This window comes from Heptranchias perlo, unplaced genomic scaffold, assembly GCF_035084215.1.
Source record: "Heptranchias perlo isolate sHepPer1 unplaced genomic scaffold, sHepPer1.hap1 HAP1_SCAFFOLD_66, whole genome shotgun sequence".
Classification (NCBI taxonomy): Eukaryota; Metazoa; Chordata; class Chondrichthyes; order Hexanchiformes; family Hexanchidae; genus Heptranchias; species Heptranchias perlo.
In genome coordinates this window covers 3,021,238-3,048,113 of record NW_027139688.1, presented here as the reverse complement: position 1 = coordinate 3,048,113, position 26,876 = coordinate 3,021,238, and the positions used below count along the sequence as shown (strand labels likewise).

The window sequence follows — 26,876 nt, the reverse complement described above, 5'->3', positions numbered from 1 at the left end:
TCCAGGAATGAGAGACTTCAGTTACGTGGATAGACAGGAGAAGCTTGGGTTGTTCTCCTTGGAGCAGAGAAGGTGGAGAGGAGATTTGATAGAGGTATGCAAAATAATGAGGGGTCCAGACAGAGTAGATAGAGAGAAACTGTTCCCATTAGCGGAAGGGTCAAGAACCAGAAGCCAAAGATTTAAGGTGATTGGCAAAAGAACCAAAGACGATATGAAGAAAAACTTTTTTACACAGCGAGTGGTTAGGACCTGGAATTCGTTGCCCGAGGGGGTGGTGGAGGCAGATTCAATCGCGGCCTTCAAAAGGGAACTGGATAAGAACTTGAAAGAAAAATAATTGAAGGGCTACAGGAAAAGGGCGAAGGAATGGGACTCGCTGGATTGCTCTTGCAGAGAGCCGGCACAGAGTGCTGGGCCTAATGGCCTGCTTCTTTGCTGTAACCATTCTACGGTTCATATTTTTGAAATTACTTGCACAATATTTCCAGATAAGTTAATGTACAACAATCACCCACAGAATCCATCAGTGCACAACAACACAAATAATTTACCAATGAACAATTTGAATAATTTAAAAACAATTTTAATAGGATATCAGATCCAGTACATCACATAGTGGCGAAAATAACATTTTATGTTGTACCGATAAAGGTGAGGAAATATAATTATTGAGCACATTATGGACAGTATTTAGAATCATGTTCGGAATCACGAACTCCCAGCCCACGAATACCATTGGTTACATGGAGTGCAGCATTCTCTCCACATTCCCCGGACACCGTGTCCCAACTTGTACATTGGATTGGCATCGAGTGCTTTCAGGTCTGGTACAGCACCAGTTAGATACTGCTCGAGCTCCCTCTGCATAATGATTACAGCTTGTCTTCATTTTACTCCCTGAATCAGCATGGGCCGCTCCCAGAACAGAACGACACAGGTTAGATGCAATGCAGAACGACTTGTATATTGCCCCCGACAGTCAACCTGGGAACCACGATTAAAACGCATGTATTGAAATTAGAACGAGTTTCACAGAACTACACCAAATGCAAATAATTTTTTGATTTTGTCTATCAAAATCATGAACGGATTTGACAGAGTAAATACGGAGAAGCTGTTTCCAGTGACAGAAGGATCGGTAAATAAAGGGCATCGATTTAGGGTGATTGGCAACAGAGCCAGTGGAAGCAAGCGGAAACATAGTTTTATGCAGTGAGTTTTAATGAAGTGGCACTGCCTGACAGGGCGGTGGAAGCAGATTCAATAGTAACTTTCAAAAGGAATTGGATAAATTCTAGGTAGGAAAAAAATACAGGACTATGGGGAGAGGGCAGGGGAATGGGACTAATTGGATAGCTCTTTCAAAGAGCCAGCACAGGCACGTTGGGGCGAATGGCTTCCTCCTGTGCTGTACCTACTGTGATACTATGATCTCACTATCGCGTTTATTGTGAAGTTTGTAGTGTGTTAATCTGCTCGCTCAACGATTCTATCAAGTGAATGGCTGGGCCATTCATTAAAGGATGGCTCTAGATTGAACCCGTGGTCTCAACTAACTGGTGTGTTCCCAGAGAGATGAGCTTATCAGCAGCAGACTTTAGATAAGCAGTTGGTAAATCGCCCAGCGTTCTCTCTCCATGTGTCTGTCCGGTGACCAGTGCTGAAAGTGCGACATTGTGGAACTCCGTGAGGAGAAGATTGAGCCTCAATATAATTGCATAACGCTTTATCCTCATGGGTTATCCGGGCATGAAGGTTTTATTCAGATTCAGATTTGGGCTACGGACCATCAAGGTTGGATTCCGGTGGGAAGTTAGAGACGGATCGGTTTTATCTGCAGTTTCAGAAATTCCCATTAAATATCGGAATCGTGGACTGAGTCTTCAATGAGGGTGGAGGGAACCGAACAAGCGTTGATTCCGAGCTATAGATCCAGTGTGATTGGTTGCGATCGATTCTATTTGCGCCTGAGGCGACTGTAATTCATCAGCAAACCATATTACCCTTTGTTATGGAAGATTAGGGCAAGTTACAGCGAGCTGCAGGAATTTACTAACATTTTACACCGAGATGGAAACCAGAGCTGCCAGAATCCAGAAACCGCCTAATGCTGAAATTATAGCCCCCGCACTCCGCACCACCACGAGCTTCCCACCTTCGCCCTTTTCCACCTTTACATTGGTTCCCTGCAACCCGTCCCCCGTGAGTTCAATCTTAGTGCCATGTTCCATTGGAGATATCATTCCGACTCGAAACATCTCGTAAGGTAGAATCAGAATCTCCGTTTCACCAGGAAGACACGAGCATTCTTGGATTGGGGTACCGTAACCTGTGGATATTTCGAACATCGTGTTCGTGTTTATGTTCTTGTCAAAGAAGCTAAGAGCAACCTGTTCATCAAGAGAGGAAGAAGCAAAGTATCTAAATCGGACCGTTGCTCCTTCCTCAGCCTCAGCCTGCTTCTTAATCCCTCTGAAAGTGTGATGTGATTTATTGCCGGAATCCACTCTTAGTTTTTGGAGGGCAGTGGATAGAAGATAATGGAAACTTTTAAAGTTGAAATTCTTCGCGTAGATTGAGTCGGTAGCTCCGTACCGCCTAACGGCTTCATTGAACATTTTGTAGAACACGTTTCCCTTCGGTTTTTCTAGAGTATAGGCATAAACCGCTAACATGTGCTCTCTTTTCAGTCCACTCGGTACCTTGCATTTCATGTTACTCTCTGCAATCTTCCAAACTTCATCAAACGTTCCATTCTCCCTCTCTTTTTGGATGTAGTTTATTGTGATTTCATCTGATTCCGGACTCTGGGTGAATATGTAAGCTGCAGAGTTTGGCGCCATGTCCAGATCGATGACATTTTTCTCGTTCTTTTCGCTGACGCTGACAGCAAGAATGTCCTGGTCTGTAAAACAAAGCAGGAATCTGACCAATCTACATCAACACTTTATAGACACATTTAGAATATGACCCAAACTGCGGGACACCGTCCAAGTTACAAAGAGGAAGGAAGAACGTGAGATAAATGGGATGGAAACGCGAAGCTTTGATCGTATAAACCTTGAGATATTTGGGAGAAGGAAAGATGATGGTGGTCATTGGGGAAATTTCCGGATTTTCTGCATGGGCGAGAGCAGACAGCGAATTTTGGCAGTGAGAATAAGGCGCTGGTTATCGAACCTTCCCGATTTTCCTTCCATTAACTTAAAGGGAAGCTCAATCAGCTGGGCTCTGTTCCCTGCCTCGATTCGCCCGCCAGATTCTCGGTCCGTTTTCCGTTCACGAGGAGCTGAGAAGAATAAGAGGTGATCTTATTGAAACATATAAGATACTGAGGGAACTCGGGGGGGGGGGGGTTGATGCTGAGAGGATGTTTCCCCTTGTGGGCGAGACTAGAACTCGGGGTCTCCCATTTAAGCTGGAGATGAGGAGAAACCTTTTCTCTCAGAGGGTCGTGAGTCTGTAGAACTCCCTTCCCCAGAGAGCGGTGAAAGCGGAGTCATTGAATATTTTTAAGGCTGAGTTGGATAGATTCCTGATTTACAAGGGAGTCAAAGGTTACAGTAGGTAGACGGGAAAGAAGGGTTGAGGTGACAATCAGTTCATCCAAGATCTTATCAAATGGCAGAGCAGGCTCGAGGGGCCGAATAGCCTGCTCTTAATTCGTATGTTTGTTTGTTAAAGCCCTGGCGGTGAAGACGGAAATCTGTTCCCAGGTGTTCCTCAGATGTGCGGTCCACGAAAAGGTTGTCCAGTTACATCAGTGCGGCGAGTTTTCCTTCCAATACAATGAGGATTGTTGGTTTCAATACCTCAATGTTTGAAAAACAAGGACATTTGATGCGAAGAAAATCAACAGAATCAAGAGGTTTAGATACAAACATCGAGATTTTTAATCGGCTTGAATGAAGAATGCAGATACTTACAATTAGAACACAGGGCAATAAGCAGAGTAAGAACCAAAGAGCGCATTGTTTCTGCCTTCTGTTCCCCGTCCGTCCAAGTGAACTCACTCCTGTCCCTCTGATCAGTTTCTCTTCAGGATCTGGACTTTTATTCTGAAGAAGTGCAGCAGAATTTGTACAGTTAACATTCGGCCCAGTAACACTGAAACTGAAACGAGTAGTCCTTGGTTCGATATGAGTGTGATCTAATTTACTTATTAACGGCCCTAGAACCTGGTAAATAATTAGCTGAATACTGCGTCCGGCCTCCAGATTGCTAGATTTATAGCTGATGTTTTAAGGTCCGTCTGCAAACTGTGAATTCTATATATAATATCACAATATAATGAACTTAGAATTGGACTTGTGCACAACTTAGGTCGTTTAATCCGAGATCCCACGCCGCCAGCCGGGTATCGCAGGAACCGATTGCTTTTTTGGAAAATTACGAACGAACATTCGAACATTTTCGGGGTGTTCAAATCATTGGGCAGAAAACAGGAACATCTCCCCCCGAGTTTCTGACAAGCCGCCAAATGGGCGAGAAGCACCCTTGGTGACGCGATTGGTGAAGAGATATTAAGATAGGGTGGGGGCAAGGCCATGTCGGATTTGAAAAGGGGCGTGAGGATTGTAAGTCCAACGCATGTTGGACTTATATTAGAACAGGAAGTGATAGCTACATGAAAATGTAAATTTATCATCATTAATAACCACAAGTGTACAGGTGAAACAATGGAATAAAATTAACACGGAAATAATTCATAATATCATCTCGTGCACATAGCCGACTCTCCCATTTCATTATCCATGGCAGCAATTTAAAACTTCGACTCATGGAATCATAGAAAGGTTTCAGCACGGAAGGAGGCCATTTGGCCAATCGAGTCCACGCTGGCTCAATGAAAGAGCAATCCAGCAGATCCTACTCCCTCATTTTTTTTCTTTCAAGTATTTATCCAGTTCCCTTTTGAAGGCCACGATTGAATCTGCCTCCACCACCTCCTCGAGCAGAGCCTTCCGGATCCCAACCAGTTGCTGTCTAAAAAAGTTTTTCCTCATGTCATCTTTGGTTCTTTTGCCAATCACCTTAAATCAATGACCTCTGGTTCTTGATTCTTCCGCCAATGGGAACAGTTTCTCTCTGTCTACTCTGTCTGGACCCTTCATTATTTTGAATACCTGTATCAAATCTCCTCGCAACCGTATCTGTTCCAAGGAGAACAAGCCCAGCTTCTCCAGTCTATCCCTGTAACTAAAGTCCCTCATCTCTAGAATCATTCCAGTAAATCTGTTCTGCACCCTTTCTAAGGCCTTCACATCTTCCCTAAAGTGAGACAATACTCCAGTTGTGGCCAAGCCAATGTTTTATCAAGGTTCATCATGGCTTCCATACTTTTGTATTCTCTGCCTCTATTTATAAAGCCCAGGATCCCCAATGCTTTTTTAACTGCGTTCTCAACCTGCCCTGCCAACTTCATTGATTTGTGAACGTATACCCCCAGATCTCTCTGTTCCTTTACCCATTTATAATTGTGCACTCTCGTTTATATTGCCTCTCCTCCTTCATCCTGCCTAAATTTATCAATTCGCATTATTCTGCGCGAAATTTCATCTGCCACGTGTCCACCCATGCCACCAGCCTGTCTATATCCTCTTGAAGTCTATCACTATCCTCCTCACTGTTCACTACCCTTTCAAGTTTTATGTCATCTGCAAATTTTGAATTTCAAGTCATTAATATATATCATGAAAAGCAGTGGACCTCGGAGCGATCCCTGGGAGACACCACTCTATATCTCCCTCCAGTCCGAAAATCTACCGTTTACCTCTACTCACTGTTTCCTGTCCCTTTTTTTCCATGGGCCGCAATCTTGATGATAAACCTGCCGTGTGGCACTTTATCAAACGCCTTTTGAAAGTCCATATACACCACATCAACTGCATTGCCCTCATCGACCCTCTCGTTACCTCATCAATAAACTCTATCAGGTTGTGGAGGTTTTCCAGGCGCTGGCCCATAGCACATGTCGCGAAATTGCGCTTTCTGGGCCCGAGAGTTGCCACTCACAAATTTCAAGAAGAAAATCGCAGGCGGCCAGTGGACAATAGCGCTCCTGCCGGTGCCGACCTGTTGCTGAAGCGCCCATGATGTAAATTCATCCTTTGCTTCCATGGATGTGTATAGCACAGAAGGAAACCATCATGCCACCGTGTTTGTACCGGCTGTTTGCGAGGAAAATCTAAACAAATCCCATTCTCCCGCGCTCTCCCATTGCCCTGCATTAGACAGAAACAATTTCATGCATCGGCTTTTCACCTGACGCATTGCCATTTGAATGTTCCGTCCCCTTGTTCTGTTTTGCTCGAATGGAGTGAAGATTCGTTCCTTGCCCGCGTTGAACACAAAGAAAGGAATTGATAGGGTATAACAGAGAAAGAATGTTCGCCCTGGGCAAATCAGTACAAGCAGGCAGAATATTAAATGAGCCAACAATTTAACCCAAGAATTAAAACTAAAGTTAATTCTGTAGTTCATTGCAGCTCAGTCCCTTCATCTCACGTCTCACATGTCTCAATTAACACTGGAATCCTTCCTGAGCCTTTTTTTTCTTCCTGGGGCAGGAATCCAAAGCTGAACACACTGAGTTCTAACTGGGAAACTTAAACATTGGAGCGGTATTTCATTCTACTTTATTCTGCAACTCCCAATATCTCATCCGGGCTTTGAGTATTTTATTCAGAATTGAGAATCGTGGAACCTTACAACGCAGAAGGAGGCCATTCGGTCCATCGTGCCTGTGCTGGCTCTTTGTAAGGAGTATCGAATAAGTCCCACTTCCGTCGTCTCTCCCCACAAATATGCAACTTTTTCCTTTTCATGTTTATATCCAATTCCACTTTTAATTGTAATATTAAATCTGCTTCCAGCACCGTTTCAAGTCGTGCATTCCAGATCATAACAAGTCGATGCGTAAAAAAACACCTCAAACCGCCACTGGATATTTTGCCAATTATGTTAAATCTGTGTCCTCTGCTGAACGACCCTCCTGCCAATGAAAACAGTTTCTCCTTATTTACTCTCTCGAAACACTTCATTGTTTTGACATCCTCTATTAAATCTCCTCTTGACCTTCTCTGCTCTAAAGATGGAAAGACCTGCATCTACAACTTGAAACTAACTTTTAATCATTTCTGTTGTGACCATCTCGCATAATTCCCTATTCACTCTGTACTCCCATCTGTAACTCTTAAATCCAAAGTGTACTGTCTCACATTGTGCAAAACTATTACTCAAATCCCGCTGCGGTCTGCTTGAGCTGCAGAGGTTGGATGAACACTCTGGAGTGCGTGTTCCCGGTTCCTCTCCCTGGACCCCTCTTAAAATGAGTACGATGGTGTGGAACAGGAGCGGGCTGAGCTGGGAGTCCCCGATGTTAAATAGACCGCCCTCCGTCACTGTCCGAGCGCACAGTTAGAGAATAGTTATTGCAGCGAGGAACATGATGCTCACAGTGGCCCGTGGAACATAATCTCACCGGGAGAAGTCGGCTTTAAACAGCAAGAGTAAGGAGACACAGGACACAGGATTAGAAGGTACATTGACCTTACCTTGATCCCGCCGGATATTCCGTCTCAGCTTCCGTGTAGAGTCGGCACTTTCTGCCTTTGGAAGTTCAATGCAGCCAATTCCTGTTTTTTTTCAGAAGAAATCAATGTTTGATCATTTGATCTGATCCTTGTTGTTTGTGATTTATACCCGAGTGTCACCCTCTGGGGAAAGAGGCTTTCTGCTCTGAGGTTGTTTTTCCGTCTGATCCTTGTTATCTGAGATTTATACCCGAGTTTCACCCTCTGGGGAAAGAGGCTTTCTGCTCTGAGGTTGTTTTTCCATCTGATCCTTGTTATCTGAGATTTATACCCGAGTTTCACCCTCTGGGGAAAGAGGCTTTCTACTATGAGATTGTGTTTTTCATCTAAAGATCTTTTATTTTTAGAAAAAGGAGATGCGTTTTCTGGTAAAAAAAAACGAGCCTAAACGGTGCGACAAATCCTCAACGCGTTCAACAGTGAACAATGTTAGTTGGAACCTTTTCTTTACCACTTCCTGGTCAGTAAGTTCAGTAAAATAGACACATCATTAGTCGCAACATTTCAACCTTAAAATTTCATTTCTTAAAATCCCCACCTGATGTTTGGACATTCAGCAAAACACCTGAGAGCGCTTTCGTTACCTGAGGTGCTGAGTATCGAGTGGGAGGATAGACGGGGTAAACTCGGCGGGTCAGCATCGCCAGAGGTCACGATCATGGTCCCCCGGGACTTCAAAAATTAAAGTGTCCCATATAGAGGAAGTGAGTGAACACACTGCGAATTATGGTGAATATCCATAGAGAGGAAGAAGGGTCGAGGGTCTCACCGCTGTCTGAGCTGCCTAGGATGGGGTAACACTCTGATTCATCTCCCTCCATCCCTGGCCTGTTTGAATAACAACGACACCTTTTGATTGGTGTGATGCTGTCCCAACATAGTATAAGATATGCGATTTGAGAAACTTTTCATCCATTCATCTGACGAAGGAGATAATCTCCGAAAGCTTGTGATTTTAAAATAAATTTGTTGGACTATAACCTGGTGTTGTAAGATTCCTTACATTTGTCCACCCCAGTCCATCACCGGCATCTCCACATATATGTCAAACCATCAAGTCCCGGTAGCATCCTAGTAAATCTTTTTTGCACTCTTTGTGGTTTAAAAATATTCTTTCTATAATAGGGTGACCAGAATTGTACACAGTATTCCAAGTATGGCCTCACTAATGTCTTGTAAAACTTCAACATGACATCCCAACTCCTTTATTCAATGTTCTGACCAATGAAACCAAGCATGCTGAATGCCTTCTTCACCACACTATCCACCTGTGACTCCACTTGCAAGGAGCTATGAACCTGTACTCCTAGATCTCATTGTTTAATAACTCTCCCCAACGCCCTACCATTAACGGAGTAGGTCCTGGCCCGATTCGATCTACCAAAATGCATCACCTCACATTTATCTAAATTAAACTCCATCTGCCATTCATCGGCCCACTGGCCCAATTTATCAAGATCCCGTTGCAATCCCAGATAACCTTCTTAACTGTCCACAATGCCACCAATCTTGGTGTCATCTGCAAACTTACTAACCATGCCTCCTAAATTCTCATCCAAATCATTAATATAAATAACAAATAACAGCGGACCCAGCACCGATCCCTGAGGCACACCGCTTGTCACAGGCCTCCAGTTTGAAAATCAACCCTCCACAACCACCCTCTGTCTTCTGTCGTCTATCCAATTTTGTATCCAATTTTCTACCTCACCTTGGATCCCGTGAGATTTAACCTTATGTAAAACCTACCATGCGGTACCTTGTCAAAGGCTTTGCTAAAGTCCAAGTAGACCACGTCTACTGCACAGCCCTCATCTATCTTCTTGGTTAACCCTTCAAAAAACTCAATCAAATTCGTGAGACATGACCTTCCACTCACTGTTCCTAATCAGTCCCTGCCTCTCCAAATGCCTGTAGATCCTGTTTCTCAGAATACCCTCTAACAACTTACCCACTCCAGATGTGAGGCTCACCGGTCTGTCGTTCCCATGCTTTTCCCTGCCGCCCTTCTTAAACAAAGGCACAACATTTGCTACCCTCCAATCCTCAGGCACCTCACCTGTAGCTGTCGATGAGGAAGACTGAAGAAAGACACCGTACACAGGTTCGGAAACGACACGAACCTTCCCTTGATCCTGCAGATTCTCCGTTTCCTCGTGGAGGCTGCAAGTTTCGCCTTTGTGAACTCATTGTCACCAATCAAGCGATTGTTCCTTTTTTTCCAGCAAATCACAGTTTGGTAATTGGAGCTGATTCTTGTGATGTAAGATTTGTTACATATCTCCGCCCTCTGACTGGAAGTTGGTATTTAAGGGATAATTTTAAAATGGAGGTTTAAAAGTGAGCTAAAATGGCCTGAAACTGGTTTCAAATGTGTTTAAAAAGGGGTCTTTAAGGGTTTTCAAAGGGAGATAAAATAGGTGTAAAAGGTGTTTAGAAAGGGGATTTAAACAGGCGAGTTAAATGGGTATAAAAGGGTGGTTTACGTAGAGGCTTAAAAGTGAGGTTATAAAAGATATAAAGAGGGATTTTATATAAGGATTCAAAAAAGGTATTTAAATATCTATAAAAGGGGACTTGAAGGGGTTAACTGCAGTTACAATAGGTTTAAATGAGAGTTTTAAAAGGGGTTAAAACGGGTCGAAAAAGAGGGGTAAAAAGGGGCTTGAAGGAGATTTGCAATGATGAAAACGGAGGTTAAAAGGAGTGTAAACGGAGTTGAAAATGAGCGTTAAAAGGTTTAAAATTGGACTTAATGAGTTCAAATAGGTATAAAAAGACGTTAAAAAAGTTGAAAAAGATTTGTAAAAGAAGTTTTAAAAGAGTTTCGTAAAATTGAGGTTTAAAATGAGGGGAGGGAGAAAGGATGTGGGAGGGCCGATGGGCTCAATGCGTCCCACCGGAAGTGACATCAATGCGCATAGATGGCCACCAACGTCGCCACCGCCGGCCCACCTGGCCCTCCCTCTCCGCTGCCTGCCCAGGGTGACGCACCCTCCCAGATCGATTGGCCATTTTGCCCGCCGCGTTGTATTTTGGTCTGACGGCTCTGGCATTGTTGGATCGGAATTTATTGTCATTCCCGTCACAGATCAACAAAATTTCCCTGAATAATTTGGGAAAGTTGGATCACCTTCCATTGGGATTAGGAATAAAGTGAAGTAAAATGTCCCTGAATAACAGAGAGACCTGGCGGTTTTGGTGCACAAATTTTTACAGGTGGCAGGACAGATTGATCGGGCTCAGAAAAAGCAGACGGGATCCTGGGCCTAGGATGAACGAGGAGAGTTAATATAAACATCATATAAATGGTACAATTTTATGATGGGGTGCAGGAATAGAGAGACCTGGAGGTTCACAGACACACATTTTGAAGGTGGCAGGGAAGGTTGAGAAAGCGGTGAAACAAGCAAACCCGATCCTGGGCTTTTTCAATAGAGACATAGAGAATAAAAGCAAAGAATTTAAGCTGAACCTTCATACATCACTGGTTATGCCTCAGCTGGAGCATTGTGTCCAATTCTGGGCACCGAACTTCAGGAAGGACATCAAAGACTTGGAGAGGGGGTGCAGGATATTTGCTATACTGGTACCGGTAAGGAGGGATTTCCTTTATGTGGAGACACGAGAAAAGCTGGGATTGTTCTCCGGAGAGCAGAGAATGCAAAAGGAGAGATTTAATCGAGCTGTTCAAAATTATGAATCATAGAACCATAGAGTCATAGAATCATAGAGTCATAGAATCATACAGCATGAATGAGGCCAGTCAGCCCATCGTGCCTGTTCCGGATTTTTGAAAGAGCTTTCCAATAAGTCCCACTCACCCTCTTGATTGGCACCCTATCCACCACCCTAAACATTCACTCCCGCCACCACCGGCGGACCTGTGGGAGAACCTTCACCACAGGGACTGCAGGGGTGCAAGAAGGCGGCTCACCACCACCTTCTCAAGGGCAATTAAAGATGGGCCATAAATGCTAGCCTTGCCAGCAATGGCCACATCCCACGAACGAATAAAAAAAACCCCAGCCCTTTCCCCATTGTCCTACAAATCCTTCCTTTTCAAGAAAAGATCACAATCCCTTCTGAAAGTTATTATTGAGTCTGCTCCCACCACCCTTTTCAGGCAGTGAATTCCAGATCATAACAATTAAATGGTTCTATTTTAATCGGGGTGCAGAAACAGAGAGACCTGGGGATTCACGTTCACAAATATTAGAAGGTGATATGAGACGTTAATAAGGCTGTTAAAGAAAAGTATTAAAGTATCCTTAGCTTTATATATAGAGGCATAGATCACAAGAGGGCGGAATTTATGCTAAACCCTTCTAAAACACTGGTAAGGCCTCAGCTAGAGTATTGTATCCAATTCTGGGCACTACATGTTCGGGAAGTCTTGGAGAGAGTGCAGTGGAGATTGACCAGACTCGTACCAGGGAGGGAGGATTTCAGTTATTTGGACTGAATATAGAAGTTGGTATTGATCTCCTTCGAGCAGGGAAGGTTTAGTGGAGTTTTAATACAGGTGTACAAAATGATGAGGGATTTTAAAGAGTAGATAAGGAGAAAATGTATCAACGGACAGGAGACTCAGCAACGAGCCGACACACATTGAAGATAATTGATTTTTAAAAAGCCAGGGGGAGTTGAGGAGATTTTTAAACGCAGCGAGTTGTTATGATCTGGAACACACCGCCTGAAAGGGTGGAGGAAGCAGATTCCATAATAATTTTCAAAAGTCAGTTGGAAAAATACTTGAAAAGGAGAAATGTTGTCGGGCTATGGGGGAAAGGGCAGGTGAGTGTGACTAATTGGCTAGCACTTTCAAAGAGCAGGATGGGCCGATTGGACTCCCTTTGTGTTGTATGTTATGATTAAATCAATGATGTGTGACGGAGGGCTGCGCATTGTAAATCGAAGTATTTACATCATTTGAACTTTTAATTTAAAACTTAACTCATCAAAATCACGTGAATCAGTTACTGGGAAGAGTAAAATAAACCCGAAGTCTCGTGTCCTTGGAAAACCAAATATAAGTGAAGTGAAGCATATTTCCAAACACTTTTTTTCCATTTGGCGGCTGTACGTTGTCAGCAAACTCTCGGAGCGGAAACGAGAACAGCTGCATCGCGACCCTCTGCTGACTGCAGTTTACAACCTGGAGACTGTCAAATATCGTAGATCTGTTCCCTTTCTCTCGTCACAGACACGGTTCTGGGTGGAAACCAGAAGGTGAGCAAAATTGAAGATGAAACTTAACGCGGGCAATCAAACCCAGTGTCATTTGAATCAAAATATTTTGAGTTTGAATGAACGTTCTTGTAAAAAAACAACGAAAGCAGGAACTGAGTGCTTCTCAATATTAATGCGCCGCAGCTGCACAAAGTCAAACCAAAATGTTCAAACTTGCAGACACAGAAGAAATCAGTTTCCGCATGTGGGCAGCTCACTTCCTCCAACATTGGATCGATATCAGTAAGATCTTTTTGCACTTCGCACGTCGGCAGCACTTGCTGTGTTTTATTCAAAGTCTGGTGTGGACACGCGTCTTCTGGCAATTTAACTTGTTAAATACCAGTCTGAATAGGATTTTGGAAGTTGTCGATGGTTAATGATTAGATTTCACCATCTTTCCTCTCCTGCACCTCACAAGAAACACAAACATACACCCACAGTCATACAGACGCCTCATCTCTCTCTCTGTCTCCCTCTCACATACACACACACTCTCAGAGTCACTCCGATATACAGAGGTATTCTCTCTCTCTCTCCCACACATATACACACATTCAGATTCACTCACTGATAAACACACACATTCACCTTCTATCTCTCTAACATGGAGGAAGCAGATCCCTAGTCATTTTCAAAAGGCAATTCGATATATACTTGAAATGGAGAAAGGGGGAAAGGGCAGGTAAGTGCGACCAATTGGACAGCTCTTTCAAAGAGCAGGGTAAAGGCACGATGGGCCGAATGGCCTCCTTCTGTGCTGTATGTTGTTATGATTCAAGTCAGTGGGAGGCGGGGGAGGGGGTATTGTAAATCGAAGCATTTACATCATTTGAGCTCTTAATAGAAAATTTAACTTGCATCAAAACCATTCCATTCTAACTGAGAGTCACTGACTGATCTACAGACGCATTCTGTCTTTGATTCTCTGTCTCTCTCTCAAACACACTGAGAGTCATTCACTGCTACGCACACTTATCTTTAATCTGCCGCTCTCTCTCTCACACACACACATACACACACACACACACGGTCACTCATTGATACATAAAGACATCCTTTGTCTCTCCTTCCTTCTCTCTGTGTCTCACTCTCTCACGCACACAAACACACACACACACAGAGTCATTCACTGATAAACAAATGCATTCTCTGCCTCGGTGTGCCTCTCCCTCGGACACAAAGAGCCAATCACTGATAAATACACGCAATCTCTGTCTCTCACTCACTTTGGTACACTGCCATCCTGTGGTGTCAGTGACCTAGAGTGTCCACCAAAACCCGTTGTATCAGATACGGTAAGCAGCTGAACTACGGTGACACGGTGCCACCCCCGCACCATTGTACCAGACACGGTACACTGCCATCCTATGGTGACACGGTGCCACTCCCGCACCATTGTCCCAGGCACGGTACACTGCCATCCTGTGATGACACGGTGCCCTTCCCACCCCCTTGTGCCAGACACGGTACACTGCCATCCTATGGTGACACGTTGCCGTCCCCACCCCCTTGTACCAGACACGGTACACTGCCTTTCTGTGGTGACATGGTGACCTCCACACCCCCTTTGCCAGGCAAGGTACATTGCTCTCCCCGCCCCCTTGTGCCAGACACAATACACTAACCTCTGGTGGTGGCACAGTGCCCTCCCCGCCCCCTTGTGCGAGACATGGTACACTGCCATCCTGTGGTGACATGGTACCCTCACAACCGCGTTGTGCTCGGCAAGGTACATTGCCCTCCTGTTGTAGTACAGTGTCCTCCACTCCTGCTGGTACCAGACACAATGCACTAACCTCTTGTGGTGGCACAGTGCCCTCCCTGCCAACTTGCACCGCCATCCTGTGATAACACGGTGCGCCCTCCACGCCCCCTTGTCGCAGAAACGGTACACTGCCTTCCTATGGTGACATGGTGACCTCCACACCCCCTTATGCCAGATACGGGCGGGTGCCATCCTATTGTGACACCGTGCAATGTCCGAATGACAAAAACGAATATGATAAAGAGTAATTAGTCTCCACCTTTTCAAAATTTATTTTTTTGTTGTGTGGTAGTCATTAATCCTTATGGCGCTATTAAAACTTCGTTTAGACCTGATATTTATAAGTGCACCTGTTTTGTCCTGATATTAGTTAATTTCCAGCTGGGCAGATGAACAAGTTGGGATTTTATCAATGATTTCACGAATTGCAGCAGACGATGTATCTTTAATTAGTAGTTGTCATAGCACATGCCAACCAGTAGGTGCAAGTCCCGGATTTTAGCGTTTCACTGCGCATTTGCGAACGCCGAAACTTGCTCCTCCATTTTGCCACCAACAACGGTGATCGCTGCTGAGCTCAATGTAATTGTGCAAGAAATTTCTGCCCCATTATCGTGGCGATTTTCTGTTTCAATCTGGCAGATGAGAAAAATGGCCAACTCAATCACTGGCCTTTCTATCCACCGAAATTAATGGATGACAAGTTAGAACATTGTATGGACACGTTACAGATATATACTCCATATATCTATCTATCTATCTATCTATATATATATATATATATATATGGGTATATGCATGTACATGTATAAACAAATTGATTCTACACGCACTCGATCTAAAGACCCTCTCCTCTCGCTTTCCCCTTATTCCCTCGGCATCAGTGTCTGATGTCGTCAACTGATCTCGAATTATCTCACAACAACCGCTGGACCACGTTTCTCCACCGCTGTTCGGCTGTAATTGAATGCAGGTTTCACCTGCTCTCTGTTCCCCAAACCGCACTCTGTTCCCGGGACAATTAATCAAGAACAAAACCGGGTGAACTGAAAACGGGCAGGCGATTAGCTATCGAGCGCTTTGCTCTAACGCCCAAGAAAGATTCATACAAACAAAGGGAAACACAGAAACGTCCAATCATCGAATCATCGAGTCATTGAATCAGAGCGTTATAGAATCATAGACTGACAGAATCATAGATACATAGAATCAAAGAATCGTAGAATGATCGAATCATAGAATGATAGAATTATAGAATTACAGAATCACAGAGTCACAGAGTCATAGAATCATAGAATTATGGAATCATAGAATCATAGAATCAAAGAATCAGAGAATGATAGCGTCATCGAATGGTAGAATCAAAGAATCACGGAATCATAGAATCATAGAGTCATCGATCATAGATTCACAAAATCACAGATTTATAGAATCATAGATTCTCAGAATCACAGAATCACAGAGTCGTCGATCATAGATTCACAGAATCATTGAATCATAGAGTCACAGAGTCACAGATTGACAGATTCAATGAAACATAGAATCACAGAATCATAGAATCACAGAGTCAAAGAGTCATAGAGTCACGGAATCACAGAACCATAGAGTCATAGAATTATATAATTATAGAATCATAGGATCCTGTCGTTCATTGCAGCTCAGTCCCTTCATCTCATGTGTCACGTGTCTCAATTACCACTGGATTCCCTCCAGAGCCATTCTTTTTCCTCCTGGGGCAGGAATCCAAAGCTGAACACACTGTGTTCGACCTGAGGAACTTAACCATTGGAGCGGAATTTCCTTCTACTGTATTCCACAACTCCCCATATCTCATCCGGGCTTTGAGTATTTTATTCACAATTGAGAATCATAAAAACTTACAACGCAGAAGGAGGCCATTCGGTACATCGTGCGTGTGCTGGTTCATTGTAAAGGCTTTCCAATTAGTTCCACTCCAGTGGTCTCGCCCCACAACCCTGCAAATATCCCTTTTCCTGTATATATCCAATTCCACTTTTAAATTTATTATTGAATCCACTTCCAGCAGCGTTTCAAGTCGTGCATTCCAGATCATAACAAGTCGATGCGTAAAAAAACTGCTCAAATCGCCACTGGATATTTTGTAAATTATCTTAAATCTGTGTCCTCTGGTTAACGACCCTCCTGCCAGTGGAAACAGTTTCTCCTCATCTACTCTATCAAAACCCTTCATGGTTTTGCAAACCTTTATTAAATCTCCCCTTTCCCTTCTCTGCTTTAACGTTGGAAAGACCTGCATCGATACCTTGAATCTAACTTTTAATCATTTCTGTTCTGACCATCTCGCATAATTCCCAAGTCATTCTGTATTCCCATCTGTAACTCTTAAATCCAAAGGGTACTGTCTCACATTGTGTTAAACTACTTCTCCAATCCCACCGTGGTCTGCCTGAGCTGCAGTGGTTGGATGAACATTCCGGAGTCCGTGTTCCCGATTCCTCTCCCTGGAACACTCTTAAAATGAGTAGGATGGTGTAGAACAGGAGCGGGATGAGCTGGGAGTCCCTGGTGTGAAACAGACCGCCCTCCGTCACTGTCCGAGCGCACACTTAGAGAATAGTAATTGCCGTGAGGAAAATGATGCTCACAGAGACCCGTGGGACGAAATCTCACCGGGAGAAGTCGGCTTTAAACAGGAAGAGTAAGGAGACACAACACACAGGATTAGAAGGTACATTCATACAATCATAGAAGCATAGAAGTTTACAACATGGAAACAGGCCCTTCGGCCCAACATGTCCATGTCGACCAGTTTATACCACTAAGCTAGTCCCAATTGCCTGCACTTGGCCCATATCCCTCTATACCCATCTTACCCATGCAACTGTCCAAATGCTTTTAAAATACAAAATTGTACCCGCCTCTACTACTGCCTCTGGCAGCTCGTTCCAGACACTCACCACCCTTTGAGTGAAAAAATTGCCCCTCTGGACCCTTTTGTAACTCTCCCCTCTCACCTTAAATCTATGCCCCCTCGTTATAGACTCCCCTACATTTGGGAAAAGATTTTGACGATCTACCTTATCTATGCACCCCATTATTTTATTGAAATCTATAAGATCACCCCTAAACCTCCTACTCTCCAGGGAAAAAAGTCTCAGTCTATCCAACTCTCCCTATAAGTCAAATCATCAAGTCCCGGTAGCATCCCAGTAAATCTTTTCTGCATTCTTTCTAGTTTAATAATATCCTTTCTATAATAGGGTGACCAGAACTGTACACAGTATTCCAAGTGTGGCCTTACTAATGTCTTGTACAACATGAACAAGACATCCCAACTCCTGTATTCAATGTTCGGACCAATGAAACCAAGCATGCTGAATGCCTTCTTCACCACCCTATCCACATGTGACTCCACTTTCAAGGAGCTATGAACCTGTACTCCTAGATCTCTTTGTTCTATAACTCTCCCCAACGCACGACCATTAACGGAGTAGGTCCTCGCCCGATTCGATCAAACAAAATGCATCACCTCACATTTATCTGAATTAAACTCCATCTGCCATTCATCGGCCCATTGGCCCAATTTATCAAGATCCCGTTGCAATCCTAGATAAACTTCTTCACTGTCCACAATACCACCAATCTTGGTGTCATCTGCAAAATTACGAACCATGCCTCCTAAATTCTCATCCAAATCATTAATATAAATAACAAAAAACAGCGTACCCAGCACCGATCCCTGAGGCACATCGCTGGTCACAGGCCTCCAGTTTGAAAAACAACAACTCTACAACCACCCTCTGTCTTCTGTCGTCAATCCAATTTTGTATCCAATTGGCTACCTCACCTTGGATCCCGTGAGATTTAACCTTATTTAACAACCTACCATGCGGTACCTTGTCAAAGGCTTTGCTAAAGTCCATGTAGACCACGTCTACTGCACAGCCCTCATCTATCTTTTTGGTTACCCCTTCAAAAAACTCAATCAAATTCGTGAGACATGATTTTCCACTCACAAAACCATACCATGCTGACTGTCCCTAAACAGTCCCTGCCTCTCCAAATGCCTGTAGATCCTGTCTCTCAGAATACCCTCGAACAACTTACCCACTACATATGTCTGGCTCACCGGTCTGTAGTTCCCAGGCTTTTCCCTGCCGCCCTTCTTAAACAAAGGCACAACATTTGCTACCCTCCAATCTTCAGTCACCTCACCTGTTGCGGTGGATGATTCAAAAATCTCTGCTAGGGTACCCGCCATTTCCTCCCTATCTTCCCATAACGCCTTGGGATATATTTCATCAGGTCCCGGAGATTTATCTACCTTGATGCGCGTTAAGACCTCCAGCCCCTCTCTCTCTGTAATATGTGCACTCCTCAAGACATCACTATTTATTTCCCCAAGTTCCCTAACATCCATGCCTTTCTCAACCGTAAATACCGATGTGAAATATTCATTGAGGATCTCACCCATCTCTTGTGGTTCCGCACATAGATGACCTTGTTGATCCTTAAGAGGCACTACTCTCTCTCGATTGTAAGGGGAATAGACAGGCGTTTCTGCGGACGCAACCGAGACTCCAGGATGGTATGTTGCCTCCCTGGTGCAAGGGTCAAGGATGTCTCGGAGCGGCTGCAGGACATTCTGGAGGGGGAGGGTGAACAGCCAGTTGTCGTGGTGCATATAGGCACCAACGATATAGGTAAAAAACAGGATGAGGTCCTACAAGCTGAATTTAGGGAGTTAGGAGTTAAACTAAAGAGTAGGACCTCAAAGGTAGTAATCTCAGGATTGCTACCAGTGCCACGGGCTAGTCAGAGTAGGAATGACAGGATAGCTAAGATGAATACGTGGCTTGAGAGATGGTGCAAGAGGGAGGGATTCAAATTCCTGGGCCATTGGAACCGGTTCTGGGGGAGGTGGGACCAGTACAAATTGGACGGTCTGCATCTGGGCAGGACTGGAACCAATGTCCTAGGGGGAGTGTTTGCTCGTGCTGTTGGGGAGGGTTTAAACTAATGTGGCAGGGGGATGGGAACCGATGCAGGAAGTCAGTGGGAAATAAAGTGGTGACAGAAACAAAAGGCAGTAAGGGAGAGTGTACAGAACATGACCGGACAGATGGTCTGAGAAAGCAGGGCAAAGACCAAGGGAAGACTAGATTAAACTGCATTTATTTCAATGCAAGAAGTCTGATGGGCAAGGCAGATGAACTCAGGGCATGGATGGGTACATGGGACTGGGATGTTATAGCTATTACTGAAACATGGCTAAGGGAGGAGCAGGACTGGCAGCTCAATGTTCCAGGGTACAGATGCTATAGGAAAGATAGAGCAGGAGGTAAGAGAGGAGGGGGAGTTGCGTTCTTGATTAGGGAGAACATCACGGCAGTAGTGAGAGGGGATATATCCGAGGGTTCGCCCACTGAGTCCATATGGGTAGAACTGAAAAATAAGAAGGGAGAGATCACTTTGATAGGATTGTACTACAGACCCCCAAATAGTCAACGGGAAATTGAGGAGCAAATATGTAAGGAGATTACAGACAGCTGCAAGAAAAATAGGGTGGTAATAGTAGGGGACTTTAACTTTCCCAACATTGACTGGGACAGCCATAGCATTAGGGGCTTGGATGGAGAGAAATCTGTTGAGTGTATTCAGGAGGAATTTCTCATTCAGTATGTGGATGGCCCGACTAGAGAGGGGGCAAAACTTGACCTCCTCTTGGGAAATAAGGAAGGGCAGGTGACAGAAGTGTTAGTGAGGGATCACTTTGGGACCAGTGATCATAATTCCATTAGTTTTAAGATAGCTATGGAGAAGGATAGGTCTGGCCCAAAAGTTAAAATTCTAAATTGGGGAAAGGCCAATTTTGATGGTATTAGACAGGAACTTTCAGAAGTTGATTGGGAGAGTCTGTTGGCAGGCAAAGGGACGTCTGGTAAGTGGGAGGCTTTCAAAAGTGTGTTAACCAGGGTTCAGGGTAAGCACATTCCTTATAAAGTGAAGGGCAAGGCTGGTAGAAGTAGGGAACCTTGGATGACTCGGGAGATTGAGGCACTAGTCAAAAATAAGAAGGAGGCATATGACATGCATAGGCAGCTGGGATCAAGTGGATCCCTTGAAGAGTATAGAGATTGCCGGAGTAGAGTTAAGAGAGAAATCAGGAGGGCAAAAAGGGGATATGAGATTGCTTTGGCAGATCAGGCAAAGGTGAATCCAAAGAGCTTCTACAAATACATAAAGGGCAAAAGGGTAACTAGGGAGAGAGTAGGGCCTCTTAAGGATCAACAAGGTCATCTATGTGCGGAACCACAAGAGATGGGTGAGATCCTGAATGAATATTTCACATCGGTATTTACGGTTGAGAAAGGCATGGATGTTAGGGAACTTGGGGAAATAAATAGTGATGTCTTGAGGAGTGTACATATTACAGAGAGGGAGGTGCTGGAAGTCTTAACGCGCATCAAGGTAGATAAATCTCCGGGACCTGATGAAATGTATCCCAGGACGTTATGGGAGGTTAGGGAGGAAATTGCGGGTCCCCTAGCAGAGATATTTGAATCATCCACCGCTACAGGTGAGGTGCCTGAAGATTGGAGGGTAGCAAATGTTGTGCCTTTGTTTAAGAAGGGCGGCATGGAAAAGCCTGGGAACTACAGACCAGTGAGCCTGACATCTGTAGTGGGTAAGTTGTTAGAGGGTATTCTGAGGGACAGAATCTACAGGCATTTGGAGAGGCAGGGACTAATTAGGAACAGTCAGCATGGTTTTGTGAGAGGAAAATCATGTCTCACGAATTTGATTGAGTTTTTTGAAGGGGTAACCAAGAAGATAGATGAGGGCTGTGCAGTAGACGTGGTCTACATGGACTTCAGCAAAGCATTTGACAAGGTACCGCATGGTAGGTTGTTACATCAGGTTAAATCTCATGGGATCCAAGGTGAGGTAGCCAATTGGATACATAATTGGCTTGACGACAGAAGACAGAGGGTGGTTGTCGAGGGTTGTTTTTCAAACTGGATGCCTGTGTCCAGCGGTGTGCCTCAGGGATCGGTGCTGGGTCCGCTGTTATTTGTTATTTATATTAATGATTTGGATGAGAATTTAGGAGGCATGGTTAGTAAGTTTGCAGATGACACCAAGATTGGTGGCATTGTGGACAGTGAAGAAGGTTATCTAGGATTGCAACGGCATCTTGATAAATTGGGCCAGTGGGCCGATGAATGGCAGATGGAGTTTAATTTAGATAAATGTGATGTGATGCATTTTGGTAGATCGAATCGGGCCAGGACCTACTCCGTTAATGGTAGGGCGTTGGGGAGAGTTATAGAACAAAGAGATCTAGGAGTACAGATTCATAGCTCCTTGAAAGTGGAGTCACAGGTGGATAGGGTGGTGAAGAAGGCATTCAGCATGCTTGGTTTCATTGGTCAGAACATTGAATGCAGGAGTTGGGATGTCTTGTTGAAGTTGTACAGGGCATTGGTGAGGCCACACTTGGAGTACTGTGTACAGTTCTGGTCACCCTATTATAGAAAGGATATTATTAAACTAGAAAGAGTGCAGAAAAGATTTACTAGGATGCTACCGGGACTTGATGGTTTGACTTACAGGGAGAGGTTAGACAGACTGGGACTTTATTCCCTGGAGAGTAGGAGGTTAAGTGGTGATCTTATAGAAGTCTATAAAATAATGAGGGGCATAGATAAGGTCGATAGTCAAAATCTTTTCCCAAAGGTAGGGGAGTCTATAACGAGGGGGCACAGATTTAAGGTGAGAGGGGAGAGATACAAAAGGATCCAGAGGGGCAATTTTTTCACTCAAAGGGTGGTGAGTGTCTGGAACGAGCTGCCAGAGGCAGTAGTAGAGGCGGGTACAATTTTGTCTTTTAAAAAGCATTTGGACAGTTACATGGGGAAGATGGGTATCGAGGGATATGGGCCAAGTGCAGGCAATTGGGACTAGCTTAGTGGTATAAACTGGGCGACATGGACATGTTGGGCCGAAGGGCCTGTTTCCATGTTGTAACTTCTATGATTCTATGATTCTAGTTACTCTTTTGCCCTTTATGTATTTGTAGAAGCTCTTTGGATTCTCCTTTGCCTCATCTGCCAAAGCAATCTCATGTCCACTTTTTGCCCTCCTGATTTCTCTCTTAACTCTACTCCAGCAATCTGTATACTCTTCAAGGGATCCACTTGATCCCAGCTGCCTATGCATGTCATATGCCTCCTTCTTCTTTTTGACTAGGGCCTCAATCTCCCGAGTCATCCAAGGTTCCCTACTTCTACCAGCCTTGCCCTTCACTTTATAAGGAATGTGCTTACCCTGAACCCTGGTTAACACACTTTTGAAAGCCTCCCACTGACCAGACGTCCCTTTGCCTGCCAACAGACTCTCCCAATCAACTTCCGAAAGTTCCTGTCTAATACCATCAAAATTGGCCTTAACTTGATCCCGTCGGATTTTCCATCTCAGTTTCCTTGTAGAGTCGGCACTTTCTGCCTTTGGAATTTCATTGCAGCCAATTCCTGTTTTTTTTTTAGAGGAAATCACAGTTTGATTATTTCAGCTGATCCTTGTTGTCTGAGAATTATACCCGAGTTTCTCCCTCTGGGGAAAGAGGCTTTCTGCTCTGAGGTTGCTTTTCCATCTGATCCTTGTCGTCTGAAATTTATACCCGAGTGTCACACTCTGGGGAAAGAGACTTTCTACTCTGAGGTTGTTTTTCCATCTGATCCTTGTTGGATGTGATTTATACCCGAGTTTCACCCTCTGGGGAAAGAGGCTTTCTGCTCTGAGGTTGTTTTTCCATCTGATCCTAGTTGTCTGAGATTTATACCCGAGTTTCACCCTCTGGGGAAAGAGACTTTCTGCTCTGAGGTTGTTTTTTTTCATCTGAAGAGCTTTTATTTTTAGAAAAAGGAGATGCGTTTTCTGGTTAAAAAAAACGAACCGAAACGGTGAGACAGGTCCTCAACGCGTTCAACAGTGAACAATGTTAGTTAGAACCTTTTCTTTATCACTTCCTGGTCAGTAAGTTCAGTAAAATAGACACATCATGAGTCACGAAATGTCAACCTTAAAATTTCATTTCTTACGTTTGGACTTTTAGCCAAACACCTGAAAGCGCTTTCATTACCTGAGGTACTGAGTATCGAGTGGGAGGATGGACGGGGTAAACTCGGAGGGTCAACATCGCCAGAGGTCACGATCCTGGTCCCCCAGGCCTTCAAAAATTAAAGCGTCCGCTATTGAGGAACTGAGTGAACACACTGCGTAATATCCATAGAGAGGAAGAAGGGTCCAGGGTCTCATCGCTCTCTGAGCTGCCTAGGATGGGGTAACACTCTGATTCTTCTCCCTCCATTCCTCTTAAAAATGAGAAGCAAGGTGCTGAACAGGAGTGGTTTGAGCCGGCAACCCCGGTGTTAAACAGACCGCCCTCGATCACTGTCTGAACGGACACTTAGATAATTATTATAGCCGCGAGGGAAATGATGGCAACAGCGAACCGTGAAACTTAATCTCACCGGGAGATATCGGCATTAAATAGGAAGACTGAAGACAGACACCGTACACAGGCTCGGAAACGACACTAATCTTCCCTTGATCCTGCAGATTCTCCGTTTACTCGTGGAGGCTGAAAGTTCCGCCTTCAGAAACTCATTGTCACCAATCAAGCAATTGTTCCCTTTTTTCCAGCAAATCACAGTTTGGTAATTGGAGCTGATTCTTGTTAAGTAAGAATTGTTACATATCTCCGCCCGCTGACTGGAAGTTAGGATTTAACGGATAATTTAAAAATGGAGGTTTAAAAGTGGGCTATAAATGGGGTAAAATGGCCTGAAACTGGTTTCAAATGGGGTTAAAAAGTGGTCTTTTAGGGGGTGGGGCTGGGGTTAAAAGAGCATTAAAAGGAGGTTTGAAAATAAAGTTTTCAAAGATAGTTTAATTGGGTGTTAAGGGATGTATCAAACAAGAAAACAACTTACCTGAGTCAATTTTTAAATGACTGTAACTATTGTTCATTACGATGTAACGTGATTGGCTCCCGGGAGGATTGATGTGTGTATAAATGTAAGGATCCCTTCTCCCTCCTCGAACATGCGCTCGTCAGAGTCTTGCAGCTCCGACAGAAGTCATCCATTCTCAGAGAAAATGGGACAAGTATCTATTCAACAGATAAAACAGATTTACTACCCGATTCTCGCAGCCGTCAGTATCCCCGGTGAGCCATTGTAACCTGTTTCTTGTTAATCCATGTTGGAACAGGTCAAATATTTCCCGGATGTCAGCAATACACAGTCGGCATTGACCGAGACCAATTTGTTAACACGTACTTTGCCCTTTTTGCGTTCCACTTAATCTCATAATTTTACTGATGTTACAATGTTCTTTGCAGCTCCAACATGAGGATTTCAGTAGATTTCTGGGCCATCTTGTCACCCCGTGCAGAGTGAGCGCTGCAACAGTTCATGAACATGTGTCAGTAGCTTTCCCTGGTAATCGCTCCAATATTAATCCTGTTCTCACCGTGCACCGTGTTAATAATCATACAGAATGGAGTAAAATGCTCTCAACAGGTATCTCCATATACCGCATGCTGTATTTCAATCAGACACTGGAATATTATTTCTTTCCTCTCTCTTTATTACAGCGAACTTGATGACAATTGTGATTCTCTCAAGAGGAAACTGCGGCCTTTCCAAGTGTATCTCTGGCTACATGGTGGCCATGGCAACAGGCGATCTACTGGTCATGATCATCAATATAATCGTGTATCATATTTTCAGTTATCAGTTCCCACTTTCATTCCTCTCCTTCACTCCCGTGTGTAGGTTCATTTTATACATGACTGTTGTCACGCTCGATTTGTCTGTTTGGTTCACCGTCTCCTTCACATTTGAACGTTTTGTCGCTCTCTGCTGCCAGAAGTTTAAAACCAAGTATTGCACCGAGAGAACTGCGGCCGCGGTTCTAACAACCTTCTTTGTTCTGATCTTTTTAAAGGACATCCCCGTTTTGTTTCCATATGCACCGGAACGAATAATTAACAAAGTGCAGTGGGGCTGCCGGGGAAGTGAGGCTGTTCTCTCCTCACCTCCAATTACAGCGTACGGCTCGTTTCACGGCATCTCGCTCGTTTGGCTTCCCTTTACCTTAAATGCCTTGTTTAATTCTTTGACCATCAGACGGATTTTAGTGGCCAGTCGAGCCCGCAAGGCACTCCGGGGTCACAGCAGTGAGGATCAGTGTGATCCAGAGATGGAGAACAGAAGGAAATCCATCATTTTACTCTTCACCATATCGGGCACTTTTATACTTTTGTGGTTGACAACTGCTGTGAGTTTATTAACTACCAGACTGACAAACTCCAATTATTACCGAGGGGACCGTACAAACCCAGGGTATATCGCCACCGAAACCGGAGCTATGCTGAAGTTTTTGAGTTGCTGTCCAAACACGTGTATTTATGCAGCTACCCAGAGGAAATTCAGAGAAGAGCTGAAGAAGCTGCTGAAATCTCCCTGGACACTGATTCTAAGATTGGTTAAAACTGAAAGAAATGCGAAATAGAGCTCCCTTTGGGGCATTAGATTTCACTTTCAGCCTCTATTCCAGTTTAGACTAAGGTTCCCTCTCCTTACCGCGACATAAAGATGGTTCTTGTAAAAACTCACAGGTAAGCGACGATATTTCATGCACTTTTCAGCATTTACCGGCAACATTCACCGTGGGTTTCTACAGTTTTGACAGTTCATTGGCCGAGTGACTCCTGCCAAATAAGGACATTCCCCCTTAAGTATGAAACGTGTCGGTGATGAAGTGAAATTTAATATTGGAATATAATCTTCGATCACCGAGTTTAATATTACTGTGCGAGGAATGTAATTCAATTCTACCGTGTAATTGACAGGAAGACCCACCAGTTTTAGGGAAAGATTCTTCTCGGAGGTTTGATGAACTCGGTGCCTGGACTGATGTCAGTTGCACCCGCCGCTTCATCCCTTCTCCAGGGAATAAGGAGCGGAGCCGCTGTCTCATTCGCAGTTCTGCGATGTTCCGCCATTATCGAATGTTAACAGTTGTTCCCTTGTTTGATCTGCTTTTTTCTGTCATCTCGATTATTGAGAAATAATTGAAAGCTGTCCAGCAAAATTAAAAATAAAGTCTTTACCTGTTGTTACTGAATGTATTTGATTGATATTAATCTGAATCAGCGACCCGTTAAAACAGATAAAATAATGTAAGGACCAAAAATGTTTAATAACATTAATGATCGGGACATT

At 44.1% G+C, this 26,876-nt stretch overlaps 1 long non-coding RNA gene across 1 annotated transcript; it reads right to left on the bottom strand.

Annotated features, from left to right (window-relative positions):
* Positions 1 to 2,826: 2,826 nt before the first annotated feature.
* Positions 2,827 to 7,641, bottom strand: LOC137318191 (uncharacterized). Its single transcript, XR_010961824.1, has 3 exons — positions 7,560 to 7,641; positions 3,930 to 4,061; positions 2,827 to 2,908 (listed from the first exon to the last, which is right to left on the bottom strand). It is a non-coding gene; the product is annotated as an uncharacterized lncRNA (long non-coding RNA).
* Between the last annotated feature and the right edge of the window lie 19,235 nt (positions 7,642 to 26,876).